We start from the raw sequence: 18718 nt of genomic DNA, 5'->3' as shown, positions 1-18718 counted from the left end.
CTGCTATGTTTACTTGATTCTTTAATGTATCTGCTCTAGAAATAGAACTACACAATATTGCCACGTACTGGGACGCCTTCCTTTACACACACATGAACTTTAATGGCATCACAGTCTTAGTCCGTAGGGTTCAATATTGAGTTGGCGCACCCTCTACAGCTTCGACTCTTATGGAAAGGCTGTCCACAAGGTTTAGGAGTTTGTCTATGGAAATGTTTTACCATTCTTCCAGAAGCGCACTTGTGAGGTCAGGCACTGATGTCAGACGAGAAGGCCTGGCTCACAGTCTCTGTGCCAATTCATCCCAAAGATGTTCTATCGGGTTGAGGTCAGGACTCTTTATGGACCTTTCTTTGGTCACTGGTGTGCAGTCATGTTCAAACAGGAAGGGGCCATCCCCCAACTTCCCACAAAGTTGAAAGTATGAAATTGTCCAAAATGTCTTGATATGCTGACGCCTCAAGAGTTCCCTTCACTGGAACTAAGGGTCCAAGCCCAACACCTGAAAAACAACCCCACACTATAATTCCCCCTCCACCAAACTTTACACTTGGCACAATGCAGTCAGGCAAGTACCGTTCTACTGGCAACTGCCAAACCCAGCCCACACGCCTGAGTCATTCATTTACAGGGTTCTGTGAATGAATGAACTACAAGTCCCGTCAGCCTGCATGACACCAGAGAACTGCTGATCGCTGGTGCAATGCTTTACAAGCAAACCAAAAATAATAAATGCACATGTTTTTACCTGTGCATTGTGCATTCTGCAAAATGTGCACTTATTATTTTGTGTTAAACTTTTGCCCTAATATCAATGTGTATATATAGCCACAAAAACTGTGTTTTTTTTTGGCAATTTTTACTATCTGTGTTCCATTGGGAAGATTTGCCTTCACTACAATGGGGGTTATTTACTAAAACTGGAGAGTGCAAAATCTAGTCCAACTCTGCTTAGAAGCCAATCAGCTTCCAGGTTTTATTGTCAAAGCTTAACCACTTGCCGACCGCGCATAGCCGAAAGACGGCTTCACCGCGGCCGGCCAGTTCTGAGTGGACGTCATATGACGTCCTCCCAGAACGCGCTCTCCTGCGCGCCCCAGGGGGCGCGCACCCGGCGATCTCCGTGATCGCTGTGTCCTACGGACACAGCTGATCACGAGATGTGGTGAAAGGCCGATCCAACCGGCCTTTTACCACGTGATCAGCGGTGTCCAATGACACGCTGATCACAGGAAAATGCAAGTGCCGGTTCTCGGCTGCACTTTCCTCACGCTGTCAGATCGTGAGGAAAGTACTGCCGAGAACCGGCAGTTGTCACAGCGGGGATCGGCACCGATCATCAGGGCACTGATGATCAGTGCCCTGATGATCGGTGCCCAGCAGTGACCCCCGCAAGTTCCGATTAGCAGTGCGCCCACTAGCCCCGCCCACCCATTCCCAGCAGTGCCCCCACCTGTGCCCAGCAGTGCCCCCACCTGTGCCCAGCAGTGCCCCCACCTGTGCCACTCTGCAGTGCCACCTACCTGTGCCCAGAAGTGCCACCTACATGTGCCCAGCAGTGCCACTCACCTGTGCCCACCCACCTGTGCCCACCAGTGCCACCCACCTGTGCCCACCAGTGCCACCCACCTGTGCCCACCCACCAGTGCTGTCCACCAGTGCCACCCACCAGTGCCAACCACCAGTGCTGCCAGTCAGTGCCACCAGTCAGTGCCCAGGGGTTGTGCCAGTCAGTGCCGCCAGTCAGTGCCCAGAAGTGATGCCAGTCAGTGCCGTCTATCAGTACCCATCATCAGTGTCACCTATCAGTGCCGCCTATCAGTGCTGCATATCAGTGCCGCCTATCCGTGACCCCTAATTAGTGCTGTCTATCAGTGCCGCCTATCCGTGCCACCTCATTAGTACTGCCTATCAGTGCCCTTTAGTGCTGCCTATCAGTGCCCATCAGTGCCGCCTATCAGTGCCCATCAGTGCCGCCTCATCAACGCAAATCAGTGAAGGAGAAAAAATACCTGTTTGAAAAATTTTATAAAAGAAACAAATAAACTTTTTTTTTTTTTCAAATTTTTTGCACTTTTTTTAATTTATAGCGCAAAAAGTAAAGCGCCCAGTGGCGATTAAATACCACCAAAAGAAAGCTCTATTTGTGAGAAAAAAATGATCAAAATTTCATATGGGTACAATGTTGCATGACCGCGCAATTGTCAATCAAAGTGCGGCAGCGCTGAAAGCTGAAAATTGGCCTGGTAAGGAAGGGGGTATAAGTGCACGGTAGGCAAGTGGTTAATTGAACAATCTGAAGTTAGAAGCTGATTGGATATCATGCACAGAGATTTTCCCTTTTAAACAACAGAAGTGAATTAAAATATTCCTAAAGTGAGGAGAAACCTTTGATAGCTGACATTAAGCAAGTGGGTGATTTCCCTCTCTATGTCTGGTCTGGTGGCCACCATTAAGCTTTGGATCTACCAAGGCTGATGTAGGATCTAACCCTTGCCTACTTAACTCAAATATACAGTTAGATAGCAGTTTTTGGATGGAGTTTTTTAAGCTAATAAAAATGGGTCAGTTACAAATGAACTTTGTTCTTCAGGAAACTTGAGATAGAATACACCTTAAGAGTTACTGAGAAACTGTCATTACTCATGTACACCCTGAGGCAACATGCCTGAACCAGAAAGCCCACATTCCACATCACCATGTGGCCTCAGCTACTGTGATATTTACTTCTGTCACCCGGAGACTCACAGCATAACCTAAATGGTTCTTTAATGAGCATTTTATCTTTTACATTTAGCAATCCAGGAGCTAATTCCATCAAGGATTCAGGATCACTGAATTAATAGACCCAAACAATTTAGCAGCTGCTCCCATTAAAGATCCTGCAAGTATAGTAAATACCTGTAGTGCTACCCCCACAGGATCCACTGAGTTTTGGGTCCTCCTAAACTCTGCACAGCCAAGCAACACACATTTTCCACTCTTGCATCCACAGTCAGTAAACAGTCCATGAGCTTGGTTTTTTGTTGTTTTATTAGGGGTTAACAACTTGGATAGGGTCTAGGGGTATATGGGATGCCCAATGGAACTGAAACAACTTGTAGGACAACTTCTTATGTACAAAAAGTAAAAAAATTCAGCAAAAAGCACATAAATATAGATCCTGGACCCTTTACTCCTTCAGGAGCGGCTCTTGTCCTTTTGAAGAAATCAACACATAGTCTTTACTAAGAGTACTTAGCCCCATTAAATGAACCTCTTCAGACCCCAGATGAAAAGCTCCTCATCCACCTAACTGTCATGAGAGTATCCCAGGGCAAGGTATTCCGAGACACAAAGAATGCAGTCCCAGGGAGAACTATTGGGTATTGCACATGACCACCCTCTCACTTGCAGGCCCAGCGGGTGTAGAAGTACTCACTCTGGCATGTTCCTGTAGCTGTAAAGGTGAAGTTGCTTTCAGGCCTTACGCTGGACTGGTTTCTTTCCCTGCTGACAGGCTGTCCTTCCTTCTAGACTGTGGAACAATTGAGGTTTTCCTTTCCAGCTCCCAGCCTGCTGGAGTGGATACATGCGGACCAGGTAGGATTTGTCCCTGGAAGAGAGGGGCGGGACAATGGGCTGAGATCATTGTTCCTTCTGCAAAGAGTAAAGAGAGAGAAACAGCCGACAATATTTCTGTCGATAGATGCCGAGAAGGCTTTTGACAGGGTTGACTGGGGATTTATGTTCGATACGTTAGACGTCTTCGGATTAGGGCCCAAAATGTTGAAGTGGATAAAAGGGCTTTTTTAACGGTCCATCAGCAGCTGTTAAGGTCAACAGATTCTTCTCCCAGTCTTTTAAAATGTATAATGGTACTAGGCAGGGATGCCAACTATTGCCATTGTTGTTTGTATTATCATTGGAACCTATCTTGGAAAGGGTAAGACGATGTGTACATATAGTGGGAGTAAAGAAAGGGGGGTGGAGCATAAGGTGGCAGCATACACACACAAAATGCTATTTTAAATAGTAAATCCTAGAATAACGTTGCCTAATCTAATGAGACTATTAAAACAATTTGGCAAGCTGTCAAATCTAAAAATAAACTCTGTAAAGACAGAGATCTTAAATGTTAATATTTCGAAGCAAGAGAAGTTGAGTCTTCAAAAAGAGTTTCCTTTCACATAGAAGGAAAGGAAATAGGCTATCTGGGAATAAAATTTACTCCTTCAATAAAAAGCTTAAAGTTTCACATGCTCCCAATTAACCTGCCAGGGTCTTTCTTTGGGGTAATAAAGAATTTGATACTCAGGTTTATATGGGCAAATAAGAAACCAAGAATCCATTATAAAGTATTGTGTAGGGTTAAAAGGAATGGGGGACTAGGGTTGCCTAATTTTAGGAAATATTATTTAGCGGTGTTATTATCAGGAATAGTAGATTGGACTTTTAATTCACAAGGGAAAGGTTGGGTTAATATGGAAGGACCACTAAGTAAGGCACAGTTAGGGAAGATTGTATGGATACCACATACAATTCGTACACTAGATGAGAATATTAGTCCTCTGAAAAAAAGATGTTAAGTGTGTGAGATAGAATTTATAAGCAGAAAGGATGGAAATATAATTCCGTTCTCACTCCTTTGGCAGATACGGAGTATTTCCCTCCAGGGAAGGACATAATCTCTGGTAAATGGATTAAAGATAAAAATGCATGTTTGAAAGATATTTTGCATAAGGGGAAATTACACACATAACAAGAGTTAAAGGGAAAAAATTATTTATTTTTTACATTAGACGAGTAGCAGTATGGACAATTGGGACATTTTGTTTCATCGTTCCCTCAACCATTGAGGACTGCGGAGGATATGTACCCATTTGAACAACTATTCAATGTCAATACAGTTCCAAAACAAGCCACCTCCAGGATATTTAAGATCCTGATAGATATGGAGGGAGTTGATCCTCCTGGGTTCTTGGAAAAATGGGAAAGGGAGCTTGGAACAGAATTGAATGAGCAACAAAGGAATAAAATATTTAAAATATTTAGAGTGGGTGACTGTGGACAAAGAGAAGGCAAATTTATTAAATACCTTCTTCAGTTCTGTGTATACAAAGGAGCATGGGGGAGCTCTTGTCCATAATAGGCATGGTATTGAAACAGCTCCAGATGATCCGCATTGGCTCACAATTGATATGATCCAAAAATATTTAGATTGCATAAAGGTGAATAAAGCACCTGGACTGGATGGCATACACCCATGGGTCCTTAAAGAATTGAGCTCTGTCATTTCAAAGCCATTTTTTCTAATTTTTAGGGACTCTTTAATGACTGACATAGTACCACTGGATTGGCGTAAAGACAATGTGGTGCCAATATTTAAAAATGGGTCAAATCTTTACTAAGTAATTATAGACCTATTAGTTTAACTTCTATAATTGGGAAGATACTGGAGAGTTTAATAAAGGACCACATAGATGAGTTCTTGCTGGAAAAAATATTTTAAGCAACAGACAGCATGGATTCATGAAAGACAGGTGTCAAACAAATCTGATTTTTATGAGGGGGAGAGCAAAACCTTGGACAGAGGGATGGCGGTGGACGTGGTATACTTGGATTTTACAAAAGTGTTTGACACAGTTCTCCACACACGGTTAATGTGTAAGGTAAAGTCTACGGTCTTGGAAAAATCCGTATGTAAATGGATAGAAAACTGGCTAAAAGATCGTATTCAAAGAATAGTGGTTAATGATTCATACTCTGAATGGTCTAGGGTCGTCAGTGGTGTACGCCAAGGTTCAGTGTTAGGACCCTTACTTTTCAATATATTTATTAAACAATATAGGGTCTGGCATTAAAAATACCATTTCAGTCTTTGCAGATGACACCAAGCTGTGCAGTGGAATAACGGTCCTTACAGGATGTCTGCAATTTACAAGCCGACCTCAATGCACTGTTTAATTGGGCAACTATGTTGCAAATGAGGTTTAATGTTGGTAAATGTAAGGTTGTGCACTTGAGGGCTAAGAATATGCATGCATCATACATACTAGGGGGAGTACAACTGGGGGAATCAATGGGGGAGAAGGATCTGGGAGTTCTGGTAGATCACAAGCTTAATAATGGCATGCAATGCCAAGCTGTGGTTTCTAAAGCGAGCAAAATCCTCTCTTGTATAAAAAGAGGTATAGACTCGAGAGAGAGATATCATATTACCCCTGAACAAATCATTAGTAACACCTCATCTGGAATATGCAGTTCAGTTTTGGGCACCAATTCACAAAAAGAACTTTGGGGAACTGGAGAAAGTACAGAGAAGGGCAACCAAACTGATACGAGGCATGGAGGAGATCAGCTTTGAGGAAAGATTAGAGGAACTGAATTTATTCTCTCTTGAGAAGAGGATATTAAGGGGGAATATGATCAATGTATAAATACATCAGTGGTTCATATAGTGAACTCGGTGTAGAGCTCTTCACCCCAAGGTCATCACAGAGGACAAGGGGGCATTCTTTACATCTGGAGGAAAGAAAGAAAGAAATTAACACATGGGGTGACAAATATGAGCACAATAGAAATTAATTACAAATGTTTGAGGAGATGGTATATTACACAGAGTGTAGCACATAAACAGCAAGGGGATGTTTCACCTTTATGTTGGAGAGGTTGTGGGAAAAAGGGCACAATGGCACATATATGGTGGAACTGCCAGAAAATACAGGATTTTTGGAAGGAAATAATTCACTGTATCAGAAAAATTAGTGGGATTACTATACAAAAGGACCCATGGATGTGTTTATTTTACGGTGAGCTTGTAGGTAGACAGTATAAAAACAAGGTATTATATAATTTAACTGGTTGCCGTCCAGCCACTGTACTAAAACGGCCACAGGGCGGCACCCCTGAGCAAAATCATGTTTTAAAACGTAATTTTGCAAAATAGGTAGGCTGCGGGTGTCAATCACCGGGTCCTGGCCGGTCATTACCTGGCGATTACCGGCAATCACTGACAGGGAGCACGGTTTCAGTGTTTACACTGCAGCTCTGCTCCCTGTAAGTTCCTAACATAATGATCCTGAGAGCAGAGTTTAGCTCTGGGGATCAGTGTGTTCCTGTGAAGTACACACCCCCCGCCCACTAGTAAAACACTCCCCTCACACAGTTAACCCTTTGATTGGATAAAATGTTAACCCCTTCCTCCCCAGTGCCATTAGAACAGTGTCAGTGTTTTTTTTTTCACTGATCACTGTATTGGTGTCACTGGGGATGTCAGTGACCCCAAGTCAGTTCCCCCCCAGTGTCAAAATGTCCGCCGCAGTCCCACCATAAGTTGCTGATCACTGTCATAAATCGCTGATCGCCGCCATTATTATTATAAAAAAAAAAATCCCAGTATCTTTCCCGCCATTTGTAGACACTATAACTTTCACATAAACCAATTAATTTACACGTATTGGGATTTTTTTTAGCAAAGACATGTCGCAGAATACATTTTGGCCAAAATTTATGACAAAATTTGATTTTTAAATTTTATTACTGCACATGTTTTATAGCAAAACGTCCAAAATATTGTTTTTTTTCTCAAAATTGTCAGCCTTTTTTTTATAGCGCAAAAAATAAAAAACGCACAGGCGATCAATTACCACCAAAAGAAAACTCAATTCGTGTGGAAAAAAAGGACATAAATTTAATTTGGGTGTAGTGTTGCATGACCGCGCAATTGTCAGTTAAAGTAACGCAGCGCCGTAACACAAACCGCTTCTGCAACCGCTTCCTGACCGCCCTATAGCAGAAATACTGCTACAGGGCAGCATGGGTGTGCAAAATCACATATATATATACATAATTTGTGCTCCCGTGGTTTTCACGCCCCCCCAGGTGGCGTCAGATTGCCCTTCAGTACACCAGTCATCACATTTAACCCCTTGACTGCCAGGAACACGCTCATGCACAATAAACCTCCATTGCTAGTATAGTGTCTGAACGGATCAATATCTTTGATCAGATCAGCACTATACCAGCGTTCACATTAGTATAGCGTCGCCAAAAATGCAGCGTTAGCGGGATCAGCCCCAGTACCTGCCAGCACCTGTGTTTAGCCCCTACGCTTACCCCCCCTCCTTCTCCCCCAGCAAGTGCAGTGTCAGTAGCTCACTGTCACTTGATACAATGCACACAAAACCGCAGTGTTCGCAGAATCAGGCCTGATCTCTATTAGCACTTGTCGGTAAATTTTGAGGACTCTCATATGCAGCAGAGTGCCAGTACTAGTGCTGCGCTACCTTTTGGTGAACTGGCGAGCACCAGCAGTCTAGAACATCTTGGTCTCTTAGATTGTAAGCTCCCAGGATCAAGGCCCTCCTAACCCTCTTGTATTGAACTGCATTGTTGCTGTATTATCTCCCGTTATACTGTAAAGCGCTGAGCAAACTGTTGGTGCCATATAAATCCTGTTTAATAATAATACCAGCACTGCAGTATGACTTGGTGACGTGGCGAGTCCCATAAGTGCAGTACAAGCCGGTGTGGTGGCGAGCACAAGTATTGTCTCGCAGCCACCAAGAATTCGCACACAGGCCCATAGAGCTCCTAGTATCCTTCCGGATGTGCTTGCAAATCCCTACTGACAGCCCACAAATTCTGCAGCACCTGTACTTCCCCCATTCACTGCCCAACCCGGAATTCAGGTAGAAATAGCAAATTTAACTACTCCCCTTGATTTTTGGAGCTGTTTTTCATTCTATATATCTATATGCGTTGATTGTAGATCAAAGCAATTTATATGCACAATTTATCGCCACCAACCCAAATTCAAACCTTGCCAGACCAGTCGCATGGAAACTCATTACGGTTTCCGAATATACATTTTTTTTGGGCCTAACCCTCAACATGGGCATTAAAAAAAATATGAATTGCGGTATTGTAATGTATTGGTTCACAGACCTGATTCATCATATGGCTGTGTTCTCTGCTGCCATGACCAGGCATAGATATGAGAGTATAATGTGTTTTATGCATTTCAATGACAATATACTCTGTCACCCTCGGGATAAATCTGAATTTGACCGGCTCCACAAAATTCAGCCCCTTGCAAATCACCTTAACCAAAAATTTGCAGATGTCTATACTCCCCAGCAAAAAATCTGCGTTGATGAGTCCCTGATTAATTTTTCTGGCCACCTTGCATTCAAACAATTTCTCTCCAGCAAGCGTGCCAAATATGGTGTCAAGATGTAGAAGACCTGTGAGAGGGCAACAGGCTATACTTATAAGTTTTGGATTTATGAGGGAAAAAGATAGTCACGTGGAGCCCACCGGATGCCCACACTACATGGGGAGTAGTGACAAGATAGTTTGGGACTTGGTGTCATCCTTTTTCCATATGGGGTACCACTTATACGTGGACAATTTTTATTCAAGCGTGCCACTATTTAGACATTTGTACAATCTTGGAACTGGCGCATGTGGCAAAGTGTGACCTAATGTGTGCCCACCATTAGAAGTGGGTGGATGCAGGGCTGTATATTCTAATGGTGGGCATAACACACACTTTTTCTGGCAGAGATTTCTTCCCTTTTTTACATTCAGTCCACAGGCTGCATACAGAAAAAAAAGAACATAGCATATTTACCCAACAAGGATCAGCGACGTACTGGTACATCACTGGACTTTGAGTGGTTATACCAGGATGATGCCTACAGCTGCAGGCATCATCCTGGTATAATTTTTTTCAGTCAGTGATCAACCTTCTTGTAAAAGCAATCCTAGTGGCTAATTAGCTGCAGGATTGCTTTTACAAGCGGAGATGATGCCCCCCCCCCCGCTGTCTTCCACGGCCTTCTCGGGCAGTCCCGTGCCATCGGGGGAAACTGAGAATGCAGTCAGTGTTTCTGCCAGCTGACCATAGAGCTTATTGAAGACCAGTGTGGTGCCAATCATCTCTATAGCCTAAGAAATCGGAAGCTATGAGCAGGGTTGGACTGACCATTAGAGCACTCGGGCACTGCCCGAGGGCCCAGGGTCAGTAGGGGGCCCCATGAAATGCCTCTGGTACTTTTTATAGGCTTTTTTGGGTGTGCTTTGAGTGTGGGCAAGGACACAGGGGCCCCATGATCCCCTATTTCCTGGGGGCCCCATGAGTTGTCAGTCCTCCCCTGACTACAAGCATTTCATCACTTCAGTTTCATAGGATATAAACAGTGCCATTTGTAAATTGGGAAAGCATCTGATCACTCCGATTTTGGTTTGATTAGATAATGTAAGGGTAGATATCTAGAGTCTGATAGAACCCAGATTTCTGAAAAAAGAATATATGACAATGCCCAAAGAATATATGACAAAGTTATAGGGGATATTTGCATTCCCTGTGATAGCATTAAAAGTGATAAAAAAAATAAAATAAAAGGTACAGTGTAAAAATAATACAAAAAATCTAAATAACTTGAAAAATAAAACAAACTCGCCCCTCCCATGTGCACACACCTGTGTGCACAAGCATTGACCCTGTGCCGGTATGTAAACAGCGGTTGCACCATGCATGTGAGGTATCACCGTGAACGTCAGATCAAGGGCAGTAATTCTCACACTAGACCTCCTCTGTAAATTTAAAATGGTAGCTTTTAAAGGCTTTTAAAGCATTGCCTATGGATATTAAAAATGTATGCAGTTTGTCGCCATTGCACGGGGCATGTGCAGTTTTAAAGCATGCCATGTTTGATATCTATTTACTCGGCATACCATCATCTTTTATATTTTACCAAATAATTGGCCAATATATTGTGTTTTTGTGCATTAAAAGTAAAAAAAGTGTATTTTTTAAAAAAAATGTGCTTTTGAAAAATCGCTGCACAAGTACTATATGCTATACAAAATTGTAGTACCCACTGTTTTATTCACTAGGGTGTCTGCTTTAAAAAAATATATAATGTTTGGGGGTTTAAATTAATTTCCTAGCAAAAAATACAGATTTTTTTCATGTGAACAAAAAGTGTCAGAAAAGGCTTGATCTTCAGGTGGTTAGAAGAGTAAATGATGTGTGGCATAAACTTCTAATGCTGGGCATAAAATGCCCCCACCCCCCCAAAACGACCCCTTTTTGGAAAGTAGACACCCCAAGCTATTTGTGGAGAGGCAAGTTGAATCAATAGAAGAATTTGTTTTTTTACCACAAGTTTTTGGAAAATGACAAACATTTTTTTTTTTACACAAAATTGTCACTTAAATGATTTATTGCTCACACATGCCATGGGTATATGTGGAATTACTCCACAAAATAGATTCTGCTACTTCTCCCAAGTATGGGGGTACCACATGTGAGAGACATTTTGGCAGTCTAGCAAAGTACAGGACCCCAAAATGCAATAAGCACCTTAAGACCTTTAAAGGGCTTTATTTCCTCATTCCTCAGGATAGCACCTAACCCCCCCCAAATGACCCCTTTTTGGAAAGTGGACACCCCAAGGAATTTTATAAGAAGCATGGTAAGTATTTTGCAGATTTCATTTGTTGCCACAAGTTTTTGGAAAATGAAGAAAAAAACCAAAAACATATTTTTTCTATTTTCTTTAAGAACCTTGTAAGAAAAAAATAGATCTGAAAAATACTCACCATGCCTCTTTTTATATTCCTTGGGGTGTCTACTTTCCAGAAAGGGGTCATTTGGGGGGGCTTGGTGCTATCCTGGCATGTCTAGGCCTTCGAAACTGTGATAGGTATTCAGGAAGTGAAATGAGGAAGTTTCGTACCTTCAGGCTTTCAAAGTGGTCATTGGATTTTAGGCTCCTGTATGTGGCTAGGCTCCCAAAAAGTCTCACACTTGTGGTATCCCCATGCTCGGCAGACGTAGCAGAATGTATTTTGGGGTGTAATTCCACATATACCTGTCACGATCGCGGCGTCAGACCCCAGATCTTCTCACCAAACTCGTGACCGAAGGGCTAACCGATCTACAACCGCGATGTGACGTGCGTAACAATGCCACACCCAGCTGCACCCTGCACAATGATTTTCCAGCTAATGGATACCGATCGATGTGCCAGCAGCCTGAATCGATTGTTACTGGGTCAGGTTAATTACCCCCTTCACACTGCCACCACCTGCTTTTTGATCAGAGAAAGAGGAAAATCAGCGTTCAGCTATAACACTATAATGGTTGATGTAATCGACTGCATAACACGGTCATCACACAGGCCTGTTATGCAGAGGATTAAACAAACAGTAGCGTCTCTTTAAAGGTAGGGATTCATAAATTGCAATTAAGAGCCATAGAAACAGTTCAACACTTTCAGAAAGAGAGATTTATTACTAAAAGGATCAAACAGGTGCAATAAAAATATTTACAGAGAAGATGTAACTAAGATATATATATATTTATATATATATCTACATGTATATATATATATATATATATATATATATATATAGAAAACAGCACAGCAAAGAGATAACGGAGAAGTTAAGGGGTTAAGTTACTTGCCATTAAGCCTTGGATGTAAGCAGATCACATTTCACGTTTCAGAGCGAAAGGCACAGGTCTCCCCAGGTGGTATATTGATGTAAAAAATGGGAGATGTCTTCAACTTACTACTCTTAGGCTTGACAGCCTGCTTTAAAGTTTCCCAGCAGGGGGTGGTTCTGAAGTAAAAGACCAATCCCCTGTTTAAGGAGGGATCATCAGGCGGAACCCTAAACTGGAGCCCACATCTTTCATAATTCATATTCTGGTCCATAACTTTCCATCTGCATCTGCACAAGCGACAGTTCACCCGTGGGTATATTATTATGCAGACAAGTCTGAGGATTATTTAGATATGAATTAATAAATTATATATTGCATGGTTCATGAGTTCTTTGTTTCAGCTTCCTGATAGTCCGAGCTAAGCGAGTGACATATTAAACTGTTCGCCTGCTCACTGGCCATCTGACGAGGTGTCCAGTTTTTATGTAAGTCTTTCATATTCCAAGATATGAGACATAGGGGAAAAATTGATTTGAGAAGTGTTCATCTAATTCTGTCACCTACACTGAGCTAGGTTTATTAGCTCACAGTCCCTTTCAACTCCTGGGACTGCTCAGCTATCCCTTCACGAGGCGTGAAATTACACAGGTACTTTGGCCAGTGAGACTTCAGCTCCATTGGGAAAGCTGGTCCTATCTCTTCCTAGGTGAGAAAGGATACAGCTTTCACAGACAGCTTGGCACCTAACTAGAGATGCCTTGGCAGGCCAGTGACCCATAAACAGTACACACACACACACTGGCCAGATGTCTTCTCTCAGTGAGAGGGAGGGGTGGGGCAAGGATAAGGGAGAAATATATGTGTCAGGACAGTTAATCCCTTTGCCAAGATGGAGGTTGAAACCAAAATGGTTGAACCGCGTCCATCTCTGGGTATACGCTGTTACAATACCCATAGCTTGTGCGAGAAATAAATAATTTAAATGACAACTTTGTGTAAAAAAAATGTTTTTGTCATTTTCCAGAAACTTGTGGAAAAAAATAAATCTTCCATGGACTCAATATGCCTCTCAGCAGATAGCTTAGGGTGTCTACTTTCCAAAAAGGGGTCATTTGAGGACGTTTGTACTATCCTGGTATTTTAGCACCTCAAGAAATGTGATGAGCAGTCAGAAAGTAAAAGCTGTGTAAATTCTGTTATCTATACCATAGTTTGTAGACGCTATAACTTTCACACAAAGCAATAAATATACACTTTTTTTTAACCAAAAACATGTAGCAGAATACATTTTGGCCTAAATTTATGACAAAATTTAATTTTTTTGGGATATTTTTTATGACAAATGAGAAAATATTGTTTTTTTCAAAATAAAAATTTTTTTCTTCAACAATGTTTTTGTTTATAGAAAATAAAAGGTGCACAGGTGATAAAATACCACCAAAAGAAAGCTCTATTAGTGTGAAAAAAAGGACATGAATTTCATTTATGTAGTGTATTGCATGACCGTGCAATTGTCCGTTAAGCTAGCGCTGTATAGAAAAAAAATGGCATAAATTGCAGTATCTATACCATAGTTTGTAGGTGCTATAACTTTCACACAAACCAATCAATATAGACGTATTGGAATTTTTTTTACCAAAAACATAGCAGAATACAGTTTGGCCTAAATTTATAACTAACTTTGAGTTTACTATATATTTTTTATAGCTGAAAGTAAAAAATATTGTTTTTCTTCAAAATTTTGGTCTTTTTTGTTTATAGTGTGAAAAATAAAAGCGCACAGGTGATCAAATACCCCCAAAAGAAAGCTCTATTTGTGCGAAAAAAGGACGTAAATTTCGTTTGGGTGCAGCATTGTATGACCGCGCAATTATCAGTTGAATTAGTGCAGTGCCGAGTAGCAAAAAGAGGACTGGTCATTAAGGGGGGTAAATCCTCAGGAGTGCAAGTGGTTAACCAGTGCGGCTAAGGGCCTAATCCCCAAGTTTTGGCAAGCCCCGGAGCCATCAAGAATAAATGATTGGTTAAATAGAGTTGATAATATTTTCAGGATGGAGGAGTTGTGTCATTTGGATGAGGACAATATGGAACAATTTAGGAAAATGTGGAGTAGTTGGTTAGACTTTAAAACATCTAAAAGATACTCGGAACTGGTCTGGAATTTAGGAGGGAAAAGTCTGGAGAAAGCCTGACGGAGAACCTGAAAATTTACAATGCTCAAGTTCAGGAAAAGAACAAAGTCTTGAAAATATATATAACAAACATTTTCATGTATTCTGGATAGAGTAGGAGAGTAATGTAATTCAGTGTAATTAAAAAAACTCCACTGAAAATGTCTAGATATAGAGAAACATAATAAACAGAGGTAAGAGCCAAAGTCAGCAAAGTAACTCTCAAAAAAAAAAGAAGAAAAGACATCGTAGAGACTTACTGTATTTGGGATAAAAACAGTATTGTTGAATTTTGTGTCATTCAAGACATTAAAGTGTTGCTAAACCCACAACAGTAAAATCAGTCTGTATATGTAGTAAAGCATGCTTATTATATTCACTGTGGAACCTAAGGAGTTAATCATCTGCATTGTGTAAAAAGGCTGTTTAATCCTGACTTCTCTGATCCTCCCTGACTTCTAGTGTCCCCCTCTTATCTCCTGATAAGACATATCATATGAAGTCACTCTGCACATGCTCAGTTTGGTGTGCATTGCTAGAGAGGTTTTTTTTTCTTGGGAGAGTGCATATGATCAGCACAGGGCCAATCAGCGCTGTCCAGACAGAGGTCAGAGGTTCTGAATCCTCCAAGAGCAAAATGGAAACTCCTTCCACAAGCTTTAACCAGTGCTCAGCTGGACACTGACAGAAGTCACAAGACTGCTCTAACTGCTGATGAAGAAAGGTATTTAGCAGTTTATATTTACTGAAATAATTGCATTTCCATGTTCTATGTACTGTGTGAGACTAGATATAGTGAATGCAGGGTCCTGGGTTTAGTAACACTTTAAATTGTGTCAGAGGAAAGGAGCCCTGGATAAACTGCTGCTGACAGCTAAAGCAGAATAGATTTTCAGACTGGACACTAGCGCTCCCTCTGGTCCTAATGAGGGTTTTACCTTTTTTACCATTTGTCCAGGATTAATTATTGTTATTTGGGACATGCCATCACTATAGGACTAATTTGTTTTGAGATATGAGCCTCATTTGCAATCGCTGTAAATTTTGAAAAATTATCCTTATTTTAGTTATTTAGGAATTTATAATTAGAAGAATAAAATCAAACTTTGATTGCCTGTATTCTATTTTATCTTTCATTAGAGAATATGAAACTTATATTATTGGAGTGCTTCTTAGATTGGAACAATATGACAATAGTGGCCCGTTGAAGAGTACATCAGACATTAAGGCTTCTGCCTGTTTGTAGATATGGGGAATATTGAACTACGCATTCATGAGTTTGGCACAATGATTGCACTGAACGTGTGTGATGATGTCATCACGAGCATGCTTGATGATGTCATCGTGCGGCATGCGTGATTGTCATCGTACATATGCACAAGGCGCTATTGTAAATAGGGGCAGCCATGAATCGTCACCATTATGTACATTATTTTTCTTGGATTATTTGAGCACATTTTATGACACCATTTCCTGACAAAGCCACTCTTTGGGGACGAAACATGTTGAGCTTTTGGGTGTGGGTTTATTCATTTTGTGTCTGATATTTTTCAGGTAATGCTGGGGCCATTTTCAAACAGTGAACTATAGCTATTCTGCCATACAGGCAGTATTGATATGAATGAATATATCCCCCGTTGCATCATTTCTATTGGAAGGTGTCTTCCTAGTTTTCCCAGTACTTACCTGTTGCAATTTATTTTTATATTTATTGTTCTTGCTATTTTCGTAATCTTTTAATGCAATTTAGATAAAGTAATTCTTAGGACCTTCTGTGCACAGGTAGTTAGGAGCACAGCTCTCTTTTTATTTATCAGTTTTTAGTCCCACATATTGTATATGGTTAATTTCAGTTAATTTTGGTGAGATTTAAGGCCAACTTTATTTACAGTACTTCTTTCAACTGTATGTTTAACAGGCCAAAAGGGATCAAATAAGAGAAGCTCACTGTCAGGGTTTATAGATACATTCAATTTAATTGGATGCTAAGCTTTAAGTCACTTTGTGCAGTCATAGTTCTTTGCGGTTTGCCTTTTTGATTTGTTCTAGAATTACTGGCTTCTAGCTGATCTTGATAATGTTGTTAACTATCATATTCAGATGATTTTGAGAAAGAAATGATAGTGTTTTAACTACTATATTCAGATGGTTATGAGAAAGAAAAGTAGTGACACTTAATCCCATGGAAACTAAAGATAATTGAATGAAATTATGACTGGTGATTTAAAGGATTAGGTAATTAAATGTCAGTTTCGCTGTTGTAGGAAGCTGTGACTCAGCTGTCACTGGCTTTCATTAGGAATTTCTGCTCGTTTGCACATGGAGAATTGTGATCTGGGTAAAAGCAAACATAGTTTCAAAATAATGTGTGGGTATATGGTAAACACTGATCATCTGATGTGACAGACTTGAGCATGTCTTTGCACAGCATAACAAGTTTGATTTTTAAAGTGCTCAAACCATTGCACATCCGATGGTGTCTCCACCTGTAATGCTCTGTCCGATGCTGCCCACCTCAGACCGGGAAATCTGGAACCGAGCTTTAAAAACACACAGGAGGGCACAAACACCTAGTGCTTACCCCCACCAATGTTTATTAGGTAAAACAGCCAAAAACATACTCACAAAGCATGAGAACGGGCAGGAACAAGCATATCAAACATAACTCACCTGACCATGTATACTGCAGTTGGAAGGCTAATGCATTCCAGGGGACATGCCTCCTTCCTCAGAGCTAAACCAACCTGCTGCAATACCACAATTTAAATGTTCACATATCACAAGGTACCTCTCCTTCCAAGAATTATCAGGGTGGAGCTACTGTGGCCATTTAAATGATAAACATAGACATAGCTCTCATCCACCTCCTACAATCCAAACAATATACCACCCATATATCATACCTCATAAATAGAGATGTGTATACATGACAATACAATGCGTATAAACAGGTTGAAATGCTAGTTAGTGAGACAGCTGCTGCCCCAACCGGGAGGTTACCAGTTAACTTGATTTCCTGCACTTTTTTGCTCAGCTCTGCCCCTCTCCCTGTGCTGTTAATTAAAGGAGGGAGGGCTCTGCCCAGACAGACTCTCTGCATAGGAAGGAAAGTCACAGACAAGCCACAGCATATAATATCCAGCTGCTTACAAAAGAGAAGGGGGAGCAGTTTCACCTCGGAGTGCAAGCCTGCCTACTGGCACATCCACCACATAGGGGGATTGCTGGGACCTGCAGTCCTGCAGTTGCTGGATACTGCCAAGATGGATGCTTTTCTGTGCAGGCATGCTTGGGCAGCCACAAGTCTGAGTTAGGGATCAGGAACATTAGGAAAATACTGTGCACTTTGTTTTGTTTTGCTGAGAGTTTTCAGTAAAGCTTTTGAAACATTGTACTTGCCTGGTCTGAAGTAACTAAAGAGGTGTAGTAAACAGCACATGCTACACACAGTTTTCAGCGTGGGTCAGTAAAGCACATTGGGGTATGGAGACAGCTCCGTAAGAATTAACACAGTGTGGAGTATAAAACTAAGGGTAACAGAAGCTACAACAAGCAGCCAGTTTTGAATCATATGTCTGTGATAGGTGGGACAGTCTCTTGCAGCAAGGGAATTGTTATCAGCACTCTCCATGAGAGGTCTGTCTCCTATAGCAATGGGAGTAGATCAGCACATAAGGAGCCCATGCTAGGTGCTCAACAGGGTCCCATTCCTTTACTGCTAGTGAGGTAACAGAAATACACCAGACAGTTGGAGTGGGCAAAAGCTCAGCATGTCCCTCCCAAATGCAACAGAGATAGTATGGTATGCATTGACATGGGGATGAGAAAGTTAACTAGAGGGCAGTTTATTGTTCAAGTGTACAAGGTGTATGGCCACCTCTAAAGCAGAGTTATCCCTGCCTTATCCCAGAACATTGATGGTTTCAGCATAAACTAAAGGTACTATAAGTGTAAGGCGAGTCCAAAAGAACCCACCTTGGGGTAGGCCTCCCATGTGACCCACTTTTGGTGCCTAACGAGGAGGGGAACATGGAGGGAGTGTCACCCATCTGCCCAACATGTGAGCAGAAATGGTGTTTAGCATAATACTACACCACTGACCTTA

At 41.4% G+C, this 18718-nt stretch overlaps 1 long non-coding RNA gene across 1 annotated transcript; it reads right to left on the bottom strand.

Moving 5' to 3' along the window:
* Window positions 1-3015: 3015 nt before the first annotated feature.
* On the bottom strand, window positions 3016-17370 carry LOC149458680 (uncharacterized). The gene is made up of 2 exons (XR_016313396.1): window positions 17284-17370; window positions 3016-6504 (listed from the first exon to the last, which is right to left on the bottom strand). It is a non-coding gene; the product is annotated as an uncharacterized LOC149458680 (long non-coding RNA).
* Window positions 17371-18718: the final 1348 nt, after the last annotated feature.

This window comes from Staurois parvus, unplaced genomic scaffold (assembly GCF_062004578.1).
Source record: "Staurois parvus isolate SC_StPar_1 unplaced genomic scaffold, SC_StPar_1.0 ptg000282l, whole genome shotgun sequence".
Lineage (NCBI taxonomy): Eukaryota > Metazoa > Chordata > Amphibia > Anura > Ranidae > Staurois > Staurois parvus.
This window is presented reverse-complemented; position numbering and strand designations above follow the sequence as displayed.